Source organism: Meriones unguiculatus, chromosome 5, assembly GCF_030254825.1.
Source record: "Meriones unguiculatus strain TT.TT164.6M chromosome 5, Bangor_MerUng_6.1, whole genome shotgun sequence".
NCBI classification, from domain to species: domain Eukaryota; kingdom Metazoa; phylum Chordata; class Mammalia; order Rodentia; family Muridae; genus Meriones; species Meriones unguiculatus.
This window is the reverse complement of record NC_083353.1, coordinates 45,580,790-45,599,735: the sequence shown is the minus strand read 5'-3', so window position 1 is coordinate 45,599,735 and position 18,946 is coordinate 45,580,790. Positions and strand designations below refer to the sequence as shown.

At 45.0% G+C, this 18,946-nt stretch overlaps 1 non-coding gene and 1 pseudogene across 1 annotated transcript; both read left to right on the top strand.

Moving 5' to 3' along the window:
* The first annotated feature begins 5,119 nt into the window (after positions 1 to 5,119).
* Positions 5,120 to 5,226, top strand: LOC132654476 (U6 spliceosomal RNA). The gene has a single exon (XR_009592117.1). It is a non-coding gene; the product is annotated as a U6 spliceosomal RNA (small nuclear RNA).
* A 10,966-nt stretch (positions 5,227 to 16,192) lies between these two features.
* LOC132653985 (sperm motility kinase-like) lies at positions 16,193 to 17,096 on the top strand (annotated as a pseudogene).
* The last annotated feature ends 1,850 nt before the right edge of the window (positions 17,097 to 18,946 follow it).

Genomic DNA, 18,946 nt, shown 5'->3' with positions numbered 1-18,946 from the left:
GGTGTAAGTGTGGGGCAACCACACTATGCACCATCTTCTCATTCAGAAACAGATATGTTTGAACCCGTGCTGCAGAGGAGAAGACAGACATCCTGCCCTCAAACTTCACCCTGGATTCTGTCCACCAGAAAGGTCATAAGTGACCAAACTTCGAGCAGGGTCTGTTAGGGCTTTCTGCTCTCTGCTTCTGTCCTGACTACTGCATCAAGTCCACTGTCTATGAAATATGTCCCTAGTTTGGGGCCATGTGAGGTTCTATGTCTCACAGGATGGTGAAGGACTTAGCTTCTCATGGGATGCCACTCTGTGGAACTGAAGAGACTGCTCTTAGATCCCTGTGTGATGTGACTTTTAGCAACACTTTGCTCTGAGGTCCAGCCTTCGCTGCTGGCTCTCACCAATGAAAGTGCAGATTTCTCCTTGCTGCTTCTTTCTCTATATTGGGCATGCTTTCTAATCTGCATGCAGAGGCCCACACCTCCATCCCAATGCACAAAATTCCCAGATGCGGGTTATTCAGATGTTACATTTCAGAAATTCATTTTCTGTGACTGTGATCTCCTTCCCTTTCTTCAGAGCAGCAGAGGCAGAAAGAGTGTGATTTCTCCATGTGCAAAATGCACTGTTGGTGCAGGACACAGTGGCTAGGCAAGGGACACTTCAGCAATTCAGGAGGCAAACTACACTTACATATAAAGTAAAAATGAAACATTTTAAAGTCTTTTTTCTTTTAAAGAAAACAGTGGTATATTGGCTCAGAAGTCATTGTGTGTCTTTCCTTTAATGAGCCATGATGTTTACATATGTGAGCCATGTTTGCCTGAGGAACGTGATTGCTGGTTTAGTTGTCTGTAATAGATGACTAATGGAATATTTTTTACAGCATTTCCTGGGGCTGCATTGAGGAATGTGACCTGGTGCCAGGGATGCCAACAGAGTATAACTGGACTGTACTCTGGAGAAAAGGGCTCCTTTTCCCTTTGCTGTATCTGTGAATTTAACCTGTAGAAAAACCTTTGCAGTGGCTTTAAGGTAATTATAAAGTAAACTCACAAATCATAATCATTATTGTAGGCCCACAGCACCCAGACAAACCTGTCCCTTAATATCTGTAAGGGCAGTTAGCCAAACCACACTGAAAATGACAGCATCCACCACCTTTGATTCACAAGTAATTAAAGTTTGGGATGGTATGAGGATTATATTGCTATGTCTGTAATCTTGTGTTTAAAATGAGGTAAAGGAGCAGGGAGCTAGATCTGAAGTTACTCTTATGATATTACCAGTGTATAATATATACAAACAATATATTTCAATATTCCTTTTTCCCTTTTATTAAACACATGTACTAAAATACATGCATGTCACAAAGGTTGTGCTGGGTCCTAGCGATCAACTGTGACCCATTAAAGACTGAAACAGATAAATGTCTATGATTGACATCTTTGCTGAGCTTTTGATGGGAGCAAACTGTCTGTTCTCAGTCAAGATGAAAGCTGATTACACAAAATAGCAAGAAGAATGGTCAGTCAATTCCAGAAAGAGACAGTGGAACAGGACTGAAAGCTAGGTTCAGAGCAGAGGCTGTGTGAGGTCATGGTGATCATGCCTTAGAGCACTGCAGCATAGCTGTTGTCCACACCAAGTGCTTGCATGTTCCAAAGGAAGACAAAGACCTGAAGGTGTCAAACACAGAGAAATGACAGTATTTGAAAAGGTGGAAATTATCCTGACTTGGTCAGAGCAGGACACAGAGATGTGCTGAACTAAGATACTGTACCCCTCATCTAAGTAAAAATCTATGCCAATTAAAATGGAAGAGAAGTCCACTTGTTGAGATTTTTACAATTGTCTACCTCAGTTCTGAAACTTTAAATAGCATAACTTGTTCATGGGTGCTAAACACATCCCTCTTCTCTGGGGAACTTATGGATCCTTAAGTACACGGACACAGAAGAAGCTACAGAAAGCAAGCACCTTACACACCTTAACTTTCTGATGAAATTCCTTTTCCTTAGTGAGGGGACAAATTTACAGCAACATTGTCTTCCTGTTTAAAAAATGTGAATGAAAACATAAACAGGCGCCTTAAATTGTATTGTATTTACTTATTTGAAGTGTGTGTGTGTGTGTGTGTGTGTGTGTGTGTTATGTCTGTGTATATATCAGTGTGCTGTTTGCATGTGCAGTGCTCACAGAGGGCAGAATTCGGCATGTAAACATATATTCTAAATGTAGGCTTAGCCACTGAGCCGTCTCTCCAGGCCAAATACGTATATTACAGTAAATACTCTATCTAATGTCTTTCATCAACATTTCCTTATAATTTAACTCAAGATTTATTTAATTTTATATTTAATTATTTGTTTGCATTATATGCAGATGAGCGCAGGTGCCATAGGGGCCAGATGAGGTCATCCATGCCCTATTGCTGGAGTGACAGGTGGCTGTAAGCCAGTTGACTTAGATGCTGGAACTGAACTCAAAGGCCCTGCAAGACCAGCCAGAGCTCTTAACCTCCAAGCCCTGGCTTTAGCCTCCTCTCTCTGCACTTGACTGTTTCTATGACTTGACTATCTGCTTTGTGCTCCTGATTTCACCTCTCATTAACGATGGTCTATGACCTGAGAGTTAATCCAAATAAACCCTGTCCTCCTCTATGCCAGTTTTGATTATGGTGTTTTAGTGCAACAAGGGAAACAGAAAGGGGAAATAATCAAAACTTTTGAAGCTTTTCCTATACCTGACAAGATGACAAAACAAAAACCAGGCAATGCCCCCAAAAAACTCAAAATGAGGCAGTGGTAAAGAATCATTTCTGTAATACATGATCATTTTAATACACAGGAAACTTGAAGCAGCAAGGGAGCCCACCTATAGGTACACAATCCAGGCATGACTGACAATGAGAATGTTTGGCACTCAGGAAAACTTGAGTACTGAGGGGTGTATTGGGCTGGGCCCACCAATATTCCTAAAGGCAATAGTGTTTGGTATCAATGTTGCTGTTACTGTTTGTGATGAATAATTTCTCTTGCCTTTCTTCTCAAATGTTTACTCTATTTCCTTGTCTCATACAATGAGAAGAATCAAGACCCTTTATGGAGTTGTTGACACATTATACATTTTTCTCTGAGGTAGGCATTGGGATCTCCTTCAACATTATCCTCTTCCTCTTCCACCTTTTTGAGTTCCTTCTTGAAAGCAGGCTCCGGATCATTGACCCACTCATCAGTCTCTTGGCCCTCATCCACCTTGGGATGCTAACAGTCATTGGGTTCGCAGCTGCTGACATTCTTGCATCTCAGAATATGTAGAATGACATCAAGTGTAACTCCCTGTTCCACTTGCACAGGCTTTTGAGGGGCCTCTCTCTTTGTGTCACCTGCCTGCTGAGCATCCTTCAGGCCATCATCCTCAGTCCCAGAAGCACCTTTCTGGCAAAATTCAAACCTAAATCCCCACAGCAGAGCCTGTGCCCCCTTCCTGTGCTATGGGCCTTTACATGTCCTGTGGTGCTCACTTCTCCTTCTCCTATGTTGCTGAGTACAATGTCACCTCACATGGTCTCATATTTGTCACAGAATCTTGCATTATTTTACCTATGGAGTATAGCAGCAGACCCTTATTTTCCATACTGAGGATATTTCGAGATGTGTCTTTTCTAGGTCTCATGGCCCTCTGCAGTGGGTACATGGTGGCTCTCTTGTGCAGACACAAGAAACAGGCTCGGCACCTTCACAGAACCAGCCTTTCTGCAAAAGTGTCCCCACTGCAATGGGCCACCAGGACCATCCTGCTGATCATGAACTTCTTCGTCCTGATGTACTGTTTGGACTGCATCATATCTGCCTCAAGACTGATGCAGGAGAGTGACCCAGTCCACCACAGTATCCACATGATGGTCTCCAATGGCTACACCACCGTCAGCCCCTTGCTGTTAATTGGCTCTGAGAAACGAATTGTTTGCTTCTTACGATCCTTGGTGGGGAGGACAGCAAATGCTTACCTAGTGAGGGAAAGACGAGTTCACTTAAGGAGCCAACTGACAGATGCTCGCTGACAGATGGTGAATCCCAGGCTAGTGTTCATGCTCCTCCAGAAAACTGAACAAATGACTCCTGCTTTGTTAAACTGCTTCCATTGAAATGTGGGTTACAACACCTGTGGAAATTTGAGCCAAATGTCTTCATGCGCATTTCTGCTTGGTGTCAGCAGGGGCCACCTGTTACACATCACAGATTAGGGTGCTCTGTGCACTTATCAATAAGCTACACTGTGTAGCACTTTTTAATAAGCCAATCACCTTAACACTTTGTATTTTACCTAATTAAATATGGATGCATTATCACAAAATCGCATATCATTCATCAACAGTTCTTTCATAGTTATGGAAAAATAATTGATTCAAAGTCTCAGATGCTTGCTTGTTTATATTAACAGCACTTAACCACAGCCACGATGGAAATAACTCTCTGTCCGTAAGCAGATGAATGTACCAACCACGTGTGGCCTTTATATATCATGGACTATTACTCAGCTTAAACAGGAAGGAAAGCCACCTGTAGGTGTAGGTCCACCACAGAGGAACACATACTTCCCGTGACATGTCAGTCACAGAATGACAAGCTTCTGTATATCTAGGGGTGGAACTGAGAGTACTGTACTGTAATTTTTCAAGAAAGGAAAATGCAATGGTGTTTGCCAGGGGTTGAGGAATGGCACAGTGGAGAATTCTTAATTGGTGTAGAATGACCATTCAGAACAAGAAGAAAACACAGTAATCTTCTGAAACCCAATGAGAGGCTGGAGGGGTGGAGGGGTCTAGGCTGGGTAGGGGTGAGGTAACAGTGCTTTCTGCACAAGCATAAAGACTGAATTTGAATCTTCAACAGCTATGTAAAAGCCATGCAGGGTATGAGTTCTTGTAGCCTCCAGCACTGAGGGGAGGGGAAGGGCTGAGGTGCAGAGGTGCCCTAAAGCTTTATGTGGCACACTGATCCCTTGCTCTCTCACCCAGCCTGCATAAACATCACAGACTGCCCTCTGGGTAGTGATTGTCCTTTACTCCCCGTTTCTTGGCAGGAAATATGATCTTTTCCACAAAGTAAAACTTCTCGTGCTTGTTTCGGCAGCACATATACTAAAATTGGAACGATACAGAGAAGATTAGCATGGCCCCTGTGCAAGGATGACATGCAAATTCGTGAAGTGTTCCATATTTAAAAAAAAAAAAAACTTCTCCCCATAGTGATATAGTTTCCAATCTCCCTGTCCCACCTGCCCCAATACACCATCCTACCACACACCATCACACTAAAATTGACCAAGGAGGACACCATCATACCAGACACCATCGTACCAAACACCATCATACCAGACACCATCATATGAGACACCATCACGACAAAAGAGATCAAGGAGGACACCATGACTGAAGAGACCAAGGAGGAAGAGAACGAGGGAAACACCATCATACCAGACACCATCATACAAGATACCATCACAACAAAAGAGATCAAGGAGGATACCATCATAACTGAAGAGACCAAGGAGGAAGAGAACGAGGGCGACAACATCAGGCCTGGCCAGCCTCAGGACGCTGGCACAGCTCTCCCTCAAAAAGAGACCGAGGACAACATCACACTTGGCCAGCCTCAGGACACTGGCACAGCTTCCCCCCACAACCAGCGTCAACGCTGGAAGCGGGTGAAGAAGACAATCATGAACGGCCTCAGACATCTGTGCTGCTGCTGCCTGCCACCTGCTAAGACAAAGGCCGCCTCATGTAAGAACATGACTCCAATGAAAAGGGACCTTGGAGCCACCCTCAGCACCAGGTGAGTGCATTACTTCACTTCATTTTATTCAGTTTTCCTTCTGTCCTTTGTAACTAATGATAATTTGCCCACTGTGGCACACCTGTGATCAAGCCCCTCCCTCGTGTATGTACCAGCTGGACAGATCTTAAGGCTGCTTCCATTTCTTCAAGTCTCTGCCCTTTGCATATTCTTGCACAGTTAATCAGCCTTGCACAGCCTTTGGGGAGAGTTCTGGGAAGCCTTATCTTTCCATCCTAGTATCACAGTGGTAAGACTTCATCTCTTGTGTTCTTTCTCCCTAGACTGTATAGTATAAATGATTTATAAAATCTTTATACTATAGTATAAAATGATCTTTATATAACTTATATTATTATAAAGATTTATAAATCATTTACACTATACTATAAAGATCATTTAAATGACCTCTATATAATTTATAATATAAAGATTTATAAATCATTTATACTATAGTATACAATAAATGATAGTATAGGATAAATTATAGTATAGTATAAGTGATTTATAAATCATTTATACTTTAGTATACTATAAAGGATAGTAAAGTATAAATGGTAGTATAGTATAAATGATGCTATATATAGTATAAATGATAGTATAGTATAAATGATACTATATATACTATAAATGATAGTATAGTATAAATGATACTATACATAGTATACATGGTATAATTTAGACTATACTATCCTTTATATTATACGATCAATTAAATGATAGTAGAGTACAAATGATACTATATATAGTATAAATGATAGTATAGTATAAATGATACTATATATAGTATAAGTGATATAATTTATACTTATACTATAAATTGTAATATAAGTAAAGTATAAATGGGAGTATAGTATAAATGATACTATATATAGTATAAATGATATCATTTATACTATACTATCATTTAGAGTATACTATAGTATAAATGATTTATAAATCTTTATAGTATAAATTATATAGGGATCATTTAAATGATCTTTATACTATAGTATAAATGATTTATAAATCTTTATAATAGTAAAAGTTATATAAAGATCATTTTATACTATAGTATAAAGATTTTATAAAACATTTATAGTATAAAGTTTTATAAATCATTTATAGTATAAAGATTTATATTATAATAGGCAACAAATTGCTTCATCTTACTAGATATATATGTAGGTTCATTATCAGTCTTAATTTGTGAAGGTATCCCCAAAATTTCCATTATTTCCAATAACTGTGTAATTACACAATAAGCCTTTTCAGCACTTAAAGCAGTTGCCCTTTGAAAAACTGGGTATACACCTATGTTACAGTGTACATACCTTTGTTTTCCAAATTCTGCAGAATGAAACACATCCATCTGCCATATTTCACTTTTTTCATATCCCTAGGCTTACTTCCAGCATGCAGTCGAGTGTGGTTATACAGAGGACATGTGGGACATTTTTTATTATTTCTTTGCTTGTTGCCCAAGTTATAGAAAAAAAAATTATCTTTTACTTTTAACATCATGTCTTTCATGAAATGTTGAGGTGTTGTAATTGATCAGTTTCCTCATTTGCTTGTACCAATATACCTGGAAAGCCTGTATGAGACCGAATCTGCGTGATATATAATGGAGGGTTTCTACTTTTGTTAAGCCTTTTGCAGTTGCATGAATAATAAAGTTAATTCTAAACCATCAGGAATAAAGTCAGCAGTTTCTATATGACAAACAACTCATTCTACATATTGAGAGCCAGCAATTATATTAAGATTCAGGGAAATCTACTAATACCATAAGGATTACATACAATTTTAATTTTTGAATCGATTTTTGAACTGAACTATATGGTCTTTTGATCACCTGGCTTTTATGTGTGTGTGTGTGTATGTTTGTGTGTGTGTGTGTGTGTGTGTGTTGTAAATCTTTAATCTCTCACTTGGGAGACAGAGAAAGGTGGCTGTCTGAGTTTGAGATCAGCCTGGTATACAGAGTAAATGACAGAACAGCCAGGGCTACACAGAGAAAGCCTGTCTTGAAAAACAAAAAAACAAAAAACGGTGACCATCAAAAAGCCGCAGTTTTCCATCTGTAAAATGGAGACACAGTCATTGTAGGATTCTTAGCAAGAATGCAATCCTTAAGGCTCCAATATCAACCATGGTGGTCAGCACCCTGGAGGGTTGCAAAGCCATTGCAAAGGCTTTGGGATCCATTTTCTCTCATCAGGAAAACCAAAGGAGTTCAATAGTCTTAGCCTATTTCTTCACAGCCACCACCCTCTGACTTCGGGTGAACCAGTTTAATCCTGGGAGGTTTTCCCAACTAGTCTTAGGGCTGTGTTCACAAATCCCACACCCAATAGTGTTCAGTTGGACTTAGCAGAGCACCCGGGTTTTCCTGCCCCTACCCTGAACCCCATAAACCCCAGAGCAAAATGACACTGGCAGTAGCTGAGCATGCGTTTTCCTCCCTGATTCCACTGAGACTGTGTTATTAGGATTTCACTGTTTATTTTAAAGAACAAGTTAATTTTCCCTTTTTGCATCAAATATGGAAAGGAATTACCCACTCACTGAGCTTCGCATATTTGCACATAAACTGGGCTCTTACAGGAGGAAGAGAGTCACTGGCACCAAGGGAAAACTGGACAGAACTGACTGGCTGGCTCAGGTCCCTACTCCTTTATCTACCTGCCTTTCCTGCTACCATGCCTTCCCTGTCCTTATGGGCAGAAACTGGGGGAATCAGTGTGGTTGGTGCCCAAGCATGGCTAGGTCATTCCTTGCTCTGACATCATAAAGAGTCCTTGTGAGGAATGGTGGAACCTGGCCACATAGAGAACACACTGGGACTGGGTTTGGTCCCATCAAGTGTGGCAGCCATTGGTTGCTAGACTGAATGGTTTGAGAGTTGGTGAATCACAGCATTGGCCAGCTCCCCTAGGACAACCAGACCTGTTGACCCTCAGCAGATTGAGTTTCCCTCTAACACTGTCAGTTTTGTGGCAATCGCCTCTATTTATTCATTCATTGGTTTCAGGCATGATTATGCTTACTGTTATATTCTTCATCTATCTCATGCTCACTTTGATTGTATCTCGCTATTACAGTATTTATATCAACTACACAAAATGAGTGATCGATCGCCCAGTGACACTTCCGTACATGTACATGGAGAACTTTGAATACATTCCCCTGATGACACTGCCTACTGCCCACCCCTTCTAAGCCCCTCACTCTTTCCCTTTGCTGTTCAGCACCTTGCTTCCCAAGTACAAGTACGGGCCAAGTGCCATGGACTCCTGTCCAGAGGACTGATGGACACACGGGATGGTCTCTTAAGGAAGGACACCAATGTGTCTCTGGGCTCTAGCACAAAGTCTCCTCCTAGCTGGTTATCTCAGGATCTTCCTGGCAGGTCAAGAGGCATGAGTCCAACAAAGGGACTAGAGACAAGCGTCAGCTCAGATCTTGTGATGGTGATTGTGGAACAGGGCAGCTGAAAAGGAATTCAGGGATAGAATAAGTGTAAGTCTAAAAGGAGCTTGTTCTTTGAGAAAGGATGGGACTTTCCTTGGTGAGACTTGCCATGCCCTGTCCCTCCAGCCTACTTCTGTCCTTCTCTCTGCCTGCAGCTGTACATTCATGGGTTATCTTCTGTTTTAAGGAGGGCGATTATGGCACCAAGCTAGGGTGTTATCAGGCACTGGAGGGGAGGGCAATAATGATTTTGAAGCAAAGAGTCGAGCCTGTGCTCTAGAGTTCTGCTGGTCCTACAGGTCAAAGAACATATTCAGGAACAAAAACCGCCTAGTGCTGGAATTATCTGCCCAGCACTGCACAGACCCCAAGCCCCAAAATAAGCACGTGTCTTTATGGAGAAGCAGGGGACTTTTTATTGTCAAGGGCAGTCTACCCAAATTTCCAAGTCTAGGCTTGGATAAAACGCCTTCCTCCAACCTTAATCTGTTCATGTTTGGGGAAAGGCAGTGGGTAACAGAACCTTCATGGTCCAGCAACAAAGCCCTTCAGGTTCCTTTCTGTTTTGCCAAGGTATTGGTGATGAGAGGAGGGTCTATGGTCTGTGACTTCCAAAAATCTGATATCTGATTACAGAACTGGCAAGTTGTGCTTTGTTGCCCTTTGCTGAACGGTACCTGTGTCTCCCTTTCATTGTGTGATGGTTTAGTTGACTAGACTTGCTATCCAGTGCTCAAGTTAGTGATGCACGTTCTCTGAAGAATGAACATCCTTGTTGACCTCCTGTAAACTTCCACCCAGTTTCTCTGGCGTATGTCCCGCAGCTTGGGTGGGTGCTGTGAGGTCCACTTAATGTGAAAAACTGATGACTTTTGGTGGGAAGTGACAGCAGCCTAGCTTCAGGAGCATGGAAATGGCTGATCAGCCCTCCACCCTCAAGCGTTGTTGTCACAAGCACTTGTGGCTAGGCCCTGTGTGTAACAGCAACCTTGAACTTTTGAAGCAGTTGGGAACCTAGGTCATGCAGAAAACAAAAGCAGTCCTTCCTCATCTTCTCTTTGCTATTGCTTTTGTATTTGGTGAGGCAGAGTCTCCTGTAGCACAGGCTGGCCTCAGCATCCCTGTGTGGCCAAAGAGGACTTGAACTGATCCTCCTGCCTCCACTTTTCTAGCTTTTCCAACTGCCAAGTGTTTATCCTTTATGAGACTTTCCTGACTTTCACCCCAACCTCTTGTCTAAGGTCCATCAGCTGACCCTTGAAGGACTCTCAGTCAGGGCACAGCTAGTTGTGTCATGTCTAGATGTAGAGTGTGTTTGTGTGTGTGTGTGTGTGTGTGTGTGTGTGTGTATCCTCCTTAAGGTTTGGGTGTCAAAAGTCCCACAAAGAATCAAGTGTTTGAACATTGTTCCAAGCAGGTGGCACCACGTGGGGCAAACTGTGGACCTTGGGCAGTGGGCCTAGCAGGAAGAGGTGCGCCTCTGGGCATCACTGTGGACAGACACTGGAGTGTAACCAGCTTTCTCAGGCCCCTACTGCCCCACTGCCCTAGACCAGCTTTCCTGTCCCTGAGGACAGAATGTGAGGGAACTGGTCCATTCCTTGCTCTGACATCACAAGGAGCCATTGTGACACCTATCCACTTAAGGCTCTGGCTGAGCCTGCTTCTTGTCTTACAGAACAGAAGCTCTTGGTTGGAGAGCAACTGGACTTCTGTGCCCGTGACAGACTATACTCGCATTTTAGAAGCTGTTTTGACCACCATATAGTAAGTGCCTTCTGTTGTCTAACCTACAATATTTTATTATGTTTGTTTAATAAACATAAACTCTCCTTCTATTCCCTCTCTCACACACTCACACCATTCTCCACTCCTCTTGTCTTACAGAGCAGAAGTTCTTGTTAGAGAGTAACTGGACTTCTGCACCCGTGACAAGACATTCCTGGATTTTTGAAGATTTCAGACTACCGTAAAGTATGTTTCATAAACATAAACTGTCCTCCTATTCCCTCCCTCACATGGCCTCACACCATTCCCCACTCCCATTCTCCTCAGAGAAAGGGAGGTCCCCCATGGGCACCAGCTCACCCTGGCACATCAAGTTGCCCAAAGGACTGCATGCATCCTCTCCCACTGACACCAGACAAGGCAAAGCAGCTAGGGCAAAGGGATCCAAAGGCAGGCAACAGAGGAAGAGACAGCCCTTGTTAGGGCACCCGTTGTTAGGGCACCAACATGAAGGAGAATCTGCACCTCTGCTACATATGTGTAGGGGGCCAAGGTCCAGTCCAGACATCCCCCTCTGGTTGGTGATTCAGTCTCTGTGAGCCCCCATGGACCTGGTTTAGTTGACTCTGTGGGTCTTCTCGTGGTATCCTTGACCCCTCCAGCTCCCTCACTCCTTCCTCCCACTCTTCCACAAGATTCCCCAAACTCCATCTAGTGTTTGGCTGTGGGTCTATGCATTTGTTTCCATTCACTGCTGGATGAAGCCTCTCAGAAGACAGTTATGCTAGGCTCCCATCTGCAAGCAGAGCACAGTATTATTAGTAGAGTCAAAGGTTGCCTCTCTCTCCCCTAGGGTCGGTCTCAAGTGGGGTCAGTCATTGGTTGCCAGTTCCCTCCATCTCGGCTCCCTGTTTAATCTTGCACTTCCTGTAGGTGGGGCACACTTTGGGTTGAAGGCTTTGTGGGTGGGTGAGTTCCCTCCACTGGCCCCCTTGACTGGAAGTCCTGCATGGCTGCAGGAGGGGGCCACATCAGGCTCCATATCCCCTGCTGATAGGAGTCTCAGGTAGGGTCACCCCATAGACTCCTGAGAGCCACCCTCTCAGTTAATTCTTGGTGTACTCATTTTGACAACAGTGATTAGCCACCACAGCATCCTAACCTCAGCCCGAGGCCACTCTCCATTTTTCGTTCACCTGAGTCGAATGAGAAAGGAACTGATGTCCTTGATGAGTGTGTATGTGCTGAGCTTTGTAGGCAGAGAGCTGCTAGAGTGCCAGTGAGCAGGGGAAAAGGGCAGCATGCTACCTGTGCAGTAAAGGATGGGCATCAGTGTCCACAGTGCACCTGAGGACAACCCTCTGGAGCCTGCTGCTTTAGACGGCAAATGTACCACAAAGAGTCACGTGTTTGAACACTGGGCCCTGGCATGTGGCACTGTGTGGGGAAGTGGGGTCTTACAGGAGGAAGAGGGTCACTGGCACCAAGGGAAAACTGGACAGAACTGGCTGGCTGGCTCAGGTCCCTACTCCTTCAGCTACCTGCCTTTCCTACTACCATGCCTTCCCTGTCCTTGCAGGCAGAAACTGGGGAATCGGTGTGGTTGGTGCCCAGGCATGGCTAGGTCGTTCCTTGCTCTGACATCACAAAGAGTCCTCGTGAGGAATGGTGGAACCTGGCCACATAGAGAACTCACTGGGACTGGGTTTGGTCCCATCAAGTGTGGCAGCCATTGGTTGCTAGATTGAATGGTTTGAGAGTTGGTGAATCACAGCATTGGCCAGCTCCCCTAGGACAACCAGACCTGTTGACCCTCAGCAGATTGAGTTTCCCTCTAACACTGTCAGTTTTGTGGCAATCGCATCTATTTATTCATTCATTGGTTTCAGGCATGATTATGCTTACCGTTATATTCTTCATCTATCTCATGTTCACTTTGATTGTGTCTCGCTATCACAGTATTTATATCAACTACACAACACGAGTGATCAATCACCCAGTGGCACTTCCGTACATGTACATGGAGAACTTTGAATACATTCCCCTGATGACACTGCCTACTGCCCACCCCTTCCAAGCCCCTCACTCTTTCCCTTTGCTGTTCAGCACCTTGCTTCCCAAGTACAAGTACGGGCCAAGTGCCATGGACTCCTGTCCAGAGGACTGATGGACACACGGGATGGTCTCTTAAGGAAGGACACCAATGTGTCTCTGGGCTCTAGCACAAAGTCTCCTCCTAGCTGGTTATCTCAGGATCTTCCTGGCAGGTCAAGAGGCATGAGTCCAACAAAGGAGCTAGAGACAAGCGTCAGCTCAGATCTTGTGATGGTGATTGTGGAACAGGGCAGCTGAAAAGGAATTTAGGGATAGAATAAGTGTAAGTCTAAAAGGAGCTTGTTCTTTGAGGAAGGATGGGACTTTCCTTGGTGAGACTTGCCATACCCTATCCCTCCAGCCTACTTCTGTCCTTCTCTCTGCCTGCAGCTGTACATTCATGGGTTATCTTCTGTTTTAAGGAGGGCGATTATGGCACCGAGCTAAGGTGTTATCAGGCACCGGAGGGGAGGGCAATAATGATTTTGAAGCAAAGGGTTGAGCCTGTGCTCTTGAGTTCTGCTGGTCCTACAGGTCAAAGAACATATTCAGGAACAAAAACTGCCTAGTGCTGGAATTATCTGCCCAGCACTGCACAGACCCCAAGCCCCAAAATAAGCACCTGTCTTTTTGGAGAAGCAGGGGACTTTTTATTGTCAAGGGCAATCTACCCAAATTTCCAAGTCTAGGCTTGGATAAAACTCCTTCCTCCAACCTTAATCTGTTCATGTTTGGGGAAAGGCAGTGGGTAACAGAACCTTCATGGTCCAGCAACAAAGCCCTTCAGGTTCCTTTCTGTTTTGCCAAGGTATTGGTGATGAGAGGAGGGTCTATGGTCTGTGACTTCCAAAAATCTTATATCTGATTACAGAACTGGCAAGTTGCGCTTTGGTGCCCTTTGCTGAACGGTACCTGTGTCTCCCTTTCATTGTGTGATGGTTTAGTTGACTAGACTTGCTATCCAGTGCTCAAGTGAGTGATGCACGTTCTCTGAAGAGTGAACATCCTTGTTGACCTCCTGTAAACTTCCACCCAGTTTCTCTGGCGTATGTCCCGCAGCTTGGGTGGGTGCTGTGAGGTCCACTTAATGTGAAAAACTGATGACTTTTGGTGGGAAGTGACAGCAGCCTAGCTTCAGGAGCATGGAAATGGCTGATCAGCCCTCCACCCTCAAGCATTGTTGTCACAAGCACTTGTGGCTAGGCCCCGCTTGTAACAGCAACCTTGAACTTTTGAAGCAGTTGGGAACCTAGGTCATGCAGAAAACTAAAGCAGTCCTTTCTCATCTTCTCTTTGCTATTGCTTTTGTATTTGGTGAGGCAGGGTCTCCTGTAGCACAGGCTGGCCTCAGCATCCCTGTGTGGCCAAAGAGGACTTGAACTGATCCTCCTGCCTCCACTTTTCTAGCTTTTCCAACTGCCGAGTGTTTATCCTTTATGAGACTTTCCTGACTTTCACCCCAACCTCTTGTCTAAGGTCCATCAGCTGACCCTTGAAGGACTCTCAGTCAGGGCACAGCTAGTTGTGTCATGTCTAGATGTAGAGTGTGTTTGTGTGTGTGTGTGTGTGTGTGTGTGTGTCCTCCTTAAGGTTTGGGTGCCAAAAGTCCCACAAAGAATCAAGTGTTTGAACATTGTTCCAAGCAGGTGGCACCACGTGGGGCAAACTGTGGACCTTGGACAGTGGGCCTAGCAGGAAGAGGTGCGCCTCTGGGCATCACTGTGGACAGACACTGGAGTGTAACAAGCTTCCTCAGGCTCCTACTGCCCCACTGCCCTAGACCAGCTTTCCCGTCCCTGAGGACAGAATGTGAGGGAACCATGGGGATGTCCCTAGTGACCACTTGTCCATTCCTTGCTCTGACACCACAAGGAGCCATTGTGACACCTATCCACGTAAGGCTCTGGCTGAGCCTGCTTGTTGTCTTACAGAACAGAAGCTCTTGGTTGGAGAGCAACTGGACTTCTGTGCCCGTGACAGACTATACTCGCATTTTAGAAGCTCTTTTGACCACCATATAGTAAGTGCCTTCTGTTCTCTAACCTACAATATTTTATTATGTTTGTTTAATAAACATAAACTCTCTTTCTATTCCCTCCCTCACACACTCACACCATTCTCCACTCCTCTTGTCTTACAGAGCAGAATAGAGAGTAACTGGATTTCTGCACCGTGACAAGACATTCCTGGATTTTTGAAGATTTTGAACCATCATAGTAAGTTCATTCTGTTTTCTATCTGAGAACATTTTATTATGTTTATTTTATACACAGAAAGTCTCCTCCAATTCATGTAAGGGACCCTCTTTGTTTTAAAGTAAAGATTTTTGCGAATGGGGTAATCTGGAGAGCTGGCCCACCATTTCAAGAGCATGTACTCTTGGAACTAGGTTTGATGTACAGCTCTTCTGTGGGAGATCATAACTACCTGTAGCATTATCTAGATAGACATTATCACCATGTAATTGATGTGTAGTAGCAGAGAGTGCACTTGCGTGTGGGCATGTGAACATGTGTATGTATGCCCTCAGAGGCCCGTGGTGTAGGATCTCCTAGAGCTGGGTTCGGAGTAATTGTGAGCCACCTGACCTGGATCCTAAGAACCAAATTTCGGTAGGTCCTTTGCAGAGCTAGTTGTACCTGGACTCAGGGGCTGGCTGCCCCGCACGGACACCGCTGGGCTTGGGAGGTGTCTGTTGTTCTATATACTTCTCTCGCATCTAATTTTATTCGTGCCTGCTCTCTTCCAGTACAGGTGAGCTCAGGGTTAGAGGATGACCGTCCTTTCTTATCAGTGGCTCTTAGTTTCTAGAATCCTTTGGTTGGTTCTGCCAGTTTGCAGTTGATTCCTGTCAAACCAATCTGTCATATTTTGCTCTACACTGCTTTGGAACATACTTCATTCTTGTCTATCTAAGCATTTAAGTACCCAGTTAGGTGGTCTGAAATGTGTCTGACCTCTTCCTTCCTTCCTTTCCTAGTCTTTTGGATGTAGGAATTCATAGCTCTAAATACTCTCCTAGGCCTGATTTTAAGTCTGTCAACTTTCTCATTGAACTTTTTGGCTCTAGCCATATGAAGGAGGAGGGCCTGACTCTGAAGCAGGACATGGAGGCCTGCTCCTCTGTGGAGGACCCCTTCAACACCGACTATAGAATGATGAGGACTCTGGGACACGGACATTTTTCTGAAGTGAAACTCGCCTTCCATGTTCCCACTGTGACCTGTGTGGCTGTAAAACTCCTTAGAAATAAGAAGAAGTACAACTCGATTTTTAACAGTGAAATAAGCGTTATGAAATCCATGAACCACCCCAATATTATCAAACTTTTTCACGTGATCGAGACGGAAGAGATCACCTACCTGGTGATGGAGCATGCCTCAGAGGGAGAGCTGCTGCGGAGGATCCTGGAACGGGGGTCTCTACCGGAGTGCGAGGCTGAAAGGATATTTACTCAGGTGGTGCATGCAGTGAATTACTGTCATAACAATCAAGTTGTCCATAGAGATATAAAAGCCACCAACATCCTTATGGACTGCAGGGGGAATGCCAAGCTGATTGATTTTAGCCTCGCTGTGAAAGTAACTCCTGGGCAGAAGCTGCGGGGTTTCTGTGGCACTCTGCCCTATTGTGCCCCAGAACTCTTTGCACCCGGGGAATACGATGCTTACCCCATCGACATGTGGTGTTTAGGGATTCTCCTCTTTCTCATGGTGGCTGGGCACTTCCCTTTCCAAGCCAAATCTGTGGCAGGCATGAGGAACGAGGTCACCTCAGGCAACTTCACCATTCCTAAGCATGTTTCTATCGACATTTTCAATGTCATCTTGGAATTACTGATAATCAATCCCGGAAGAAGGCCCACCATCAAGGACATCTTGAGGCGCCCCATGATCAGGGCCAGTGAGGCACGTTCACCACCTACTTCCACCCCTAGCCTCCCAGGCACCCTGAGCCCTAGCATTGTTGGGACCATGAGAGTCATGGGCTATAAGCCTGAAGTAATCATTGAATCCCTGAGAGACCAAAAATATGACGAGGTGATGGCAACTTATCTTATATTGCAACACCAGTCACCTGCGGGAGACTATGGCCACAACCAGGTGAATCCTGTGAAAACCAGGCAGACAGGCACTGTCCTCCACCTGACAGAGCCTTACACTTATCCTGGATCCCTAAGGAGAGCTGAACCTGTTCCCTATACCTTTACCTTGCCATCTAAGGGCCAGGAAAAAAGGGAGGAGCATTATTCCAGGAAACTTGCCAGATGCCAAAGCATGCCTGCCACCCTATGCTGCCATCCAGACACACACCCTCTCCACCTGGGCTGTCCTATTGCTATGTCCATCAAGGGCAGCATCCTGGAAATGAATATTTATTTTTCACAGGTTGGATCACGTGACAGCCACACTGATAGTGACCATATATCTCTGGGTCTATACACCAACTCTTCTAGAACATCCCAGAATGAGGGTACAAGTGACTTAGAGAGCCACATGTCCTACAGCCACCAATCTGAATCCTGGAGTTTCCTGGAGGAAGAGGACAGCTCAAGCTCCTCCTCTGAGGATTTATCGGAGATGACAACAGTCATAGAGATAGAGTCTACTATAGTCGCAGAGGAAAAGACTCTAACACAGGAAGACATCGATGCTCAGGAAGCAATCATTGCCCTGAGAGTGAACATCATCAAGGAGGACACGATGCCTGAAGTGAGGGAGGAGGAAGAGACCGAGGAGGGAGAGACCCAGGAGAACAACATCACAGCTGGCCAGCCTCAGGACACTGGCATAGCTTCCCCACAGGAAGAGACCAAGGACGACAACATCACACCTCAGGATGCTGGCACAGGTCTCCATCAGGAAGAGACCAAGGACGACATCACACCTGGCCAGCCTCAGGATGCTGGCACAGGTCTCCCTCAGCAAGAGACCGAGGATGACATCACACCTGGTCAGCCTCAGGACGCTGGCACAGGTCTCCCTCAGCATGAGACTGAGGACGACATCACACCTGGCCAGCCTCAGGACACCGGCACAGCTTCCCCCTACAACCGGCGTCAACGCTGGAAGCGGATAAAGAAGACAATCATGAACAGCCTCAGACATCTGTGCTGCTGCTGCCTGCCACCTGCTAAGACAAAGACCGCCTCATGTAAGAACATGACTCCAATGAAAAGGGACCTTGGAGCCACCCTCAGCACCAGGTGAGTGCATTACTTCACTTCATTTTATTCACTTTTCCTTCTGTCCTTTGTAACTAATGATAATTTGCCCACTGTGGCACACCTGTGATCTTAACAACCTCTGTCACTTCAGAAAGACCAATACCATAGAAATCCCAGTAATGTGACCTCAGGCTGGTTAAGCAAGAAGTAGATTGTATACATATGCTGATAAAGCAGGAAGAGGAACAGGTGGGGCATGGCAAAGTCAGCAGAGATTGCTGAGAGACCAGTAGGGCACTTTGGTGCTACAGGGCAAGCACAGAAAGTTCTGTGTGCTTCAAAGTCAGTAAGAGTCACTTACCTGTGTCTTTTTGCTTTGAAGTCCTAAAGACGACAGGCCCCATCTCCATGGCTTGTGGGCCATGGGTTGGGGATCAGCCTGGATGAGATGTGAAAAGCCTCTCGGGGAAGCCAGGCCAGATGTCCAGAAGCCAGTGTGGTCACAGGAGCATTCTGCACAGGACCTATCCCAGTGCAGATCTGTCCAGGTAAAATCCCAGGCAGGAGGGGCTGGCTTTCCACTGGGTCTTCCTCAGAGGGGAAGGGCTGAGGGGCAGAGGTGCCCTAAAGCTTTATGTGGCACACTGATCCCTTGCTCTCT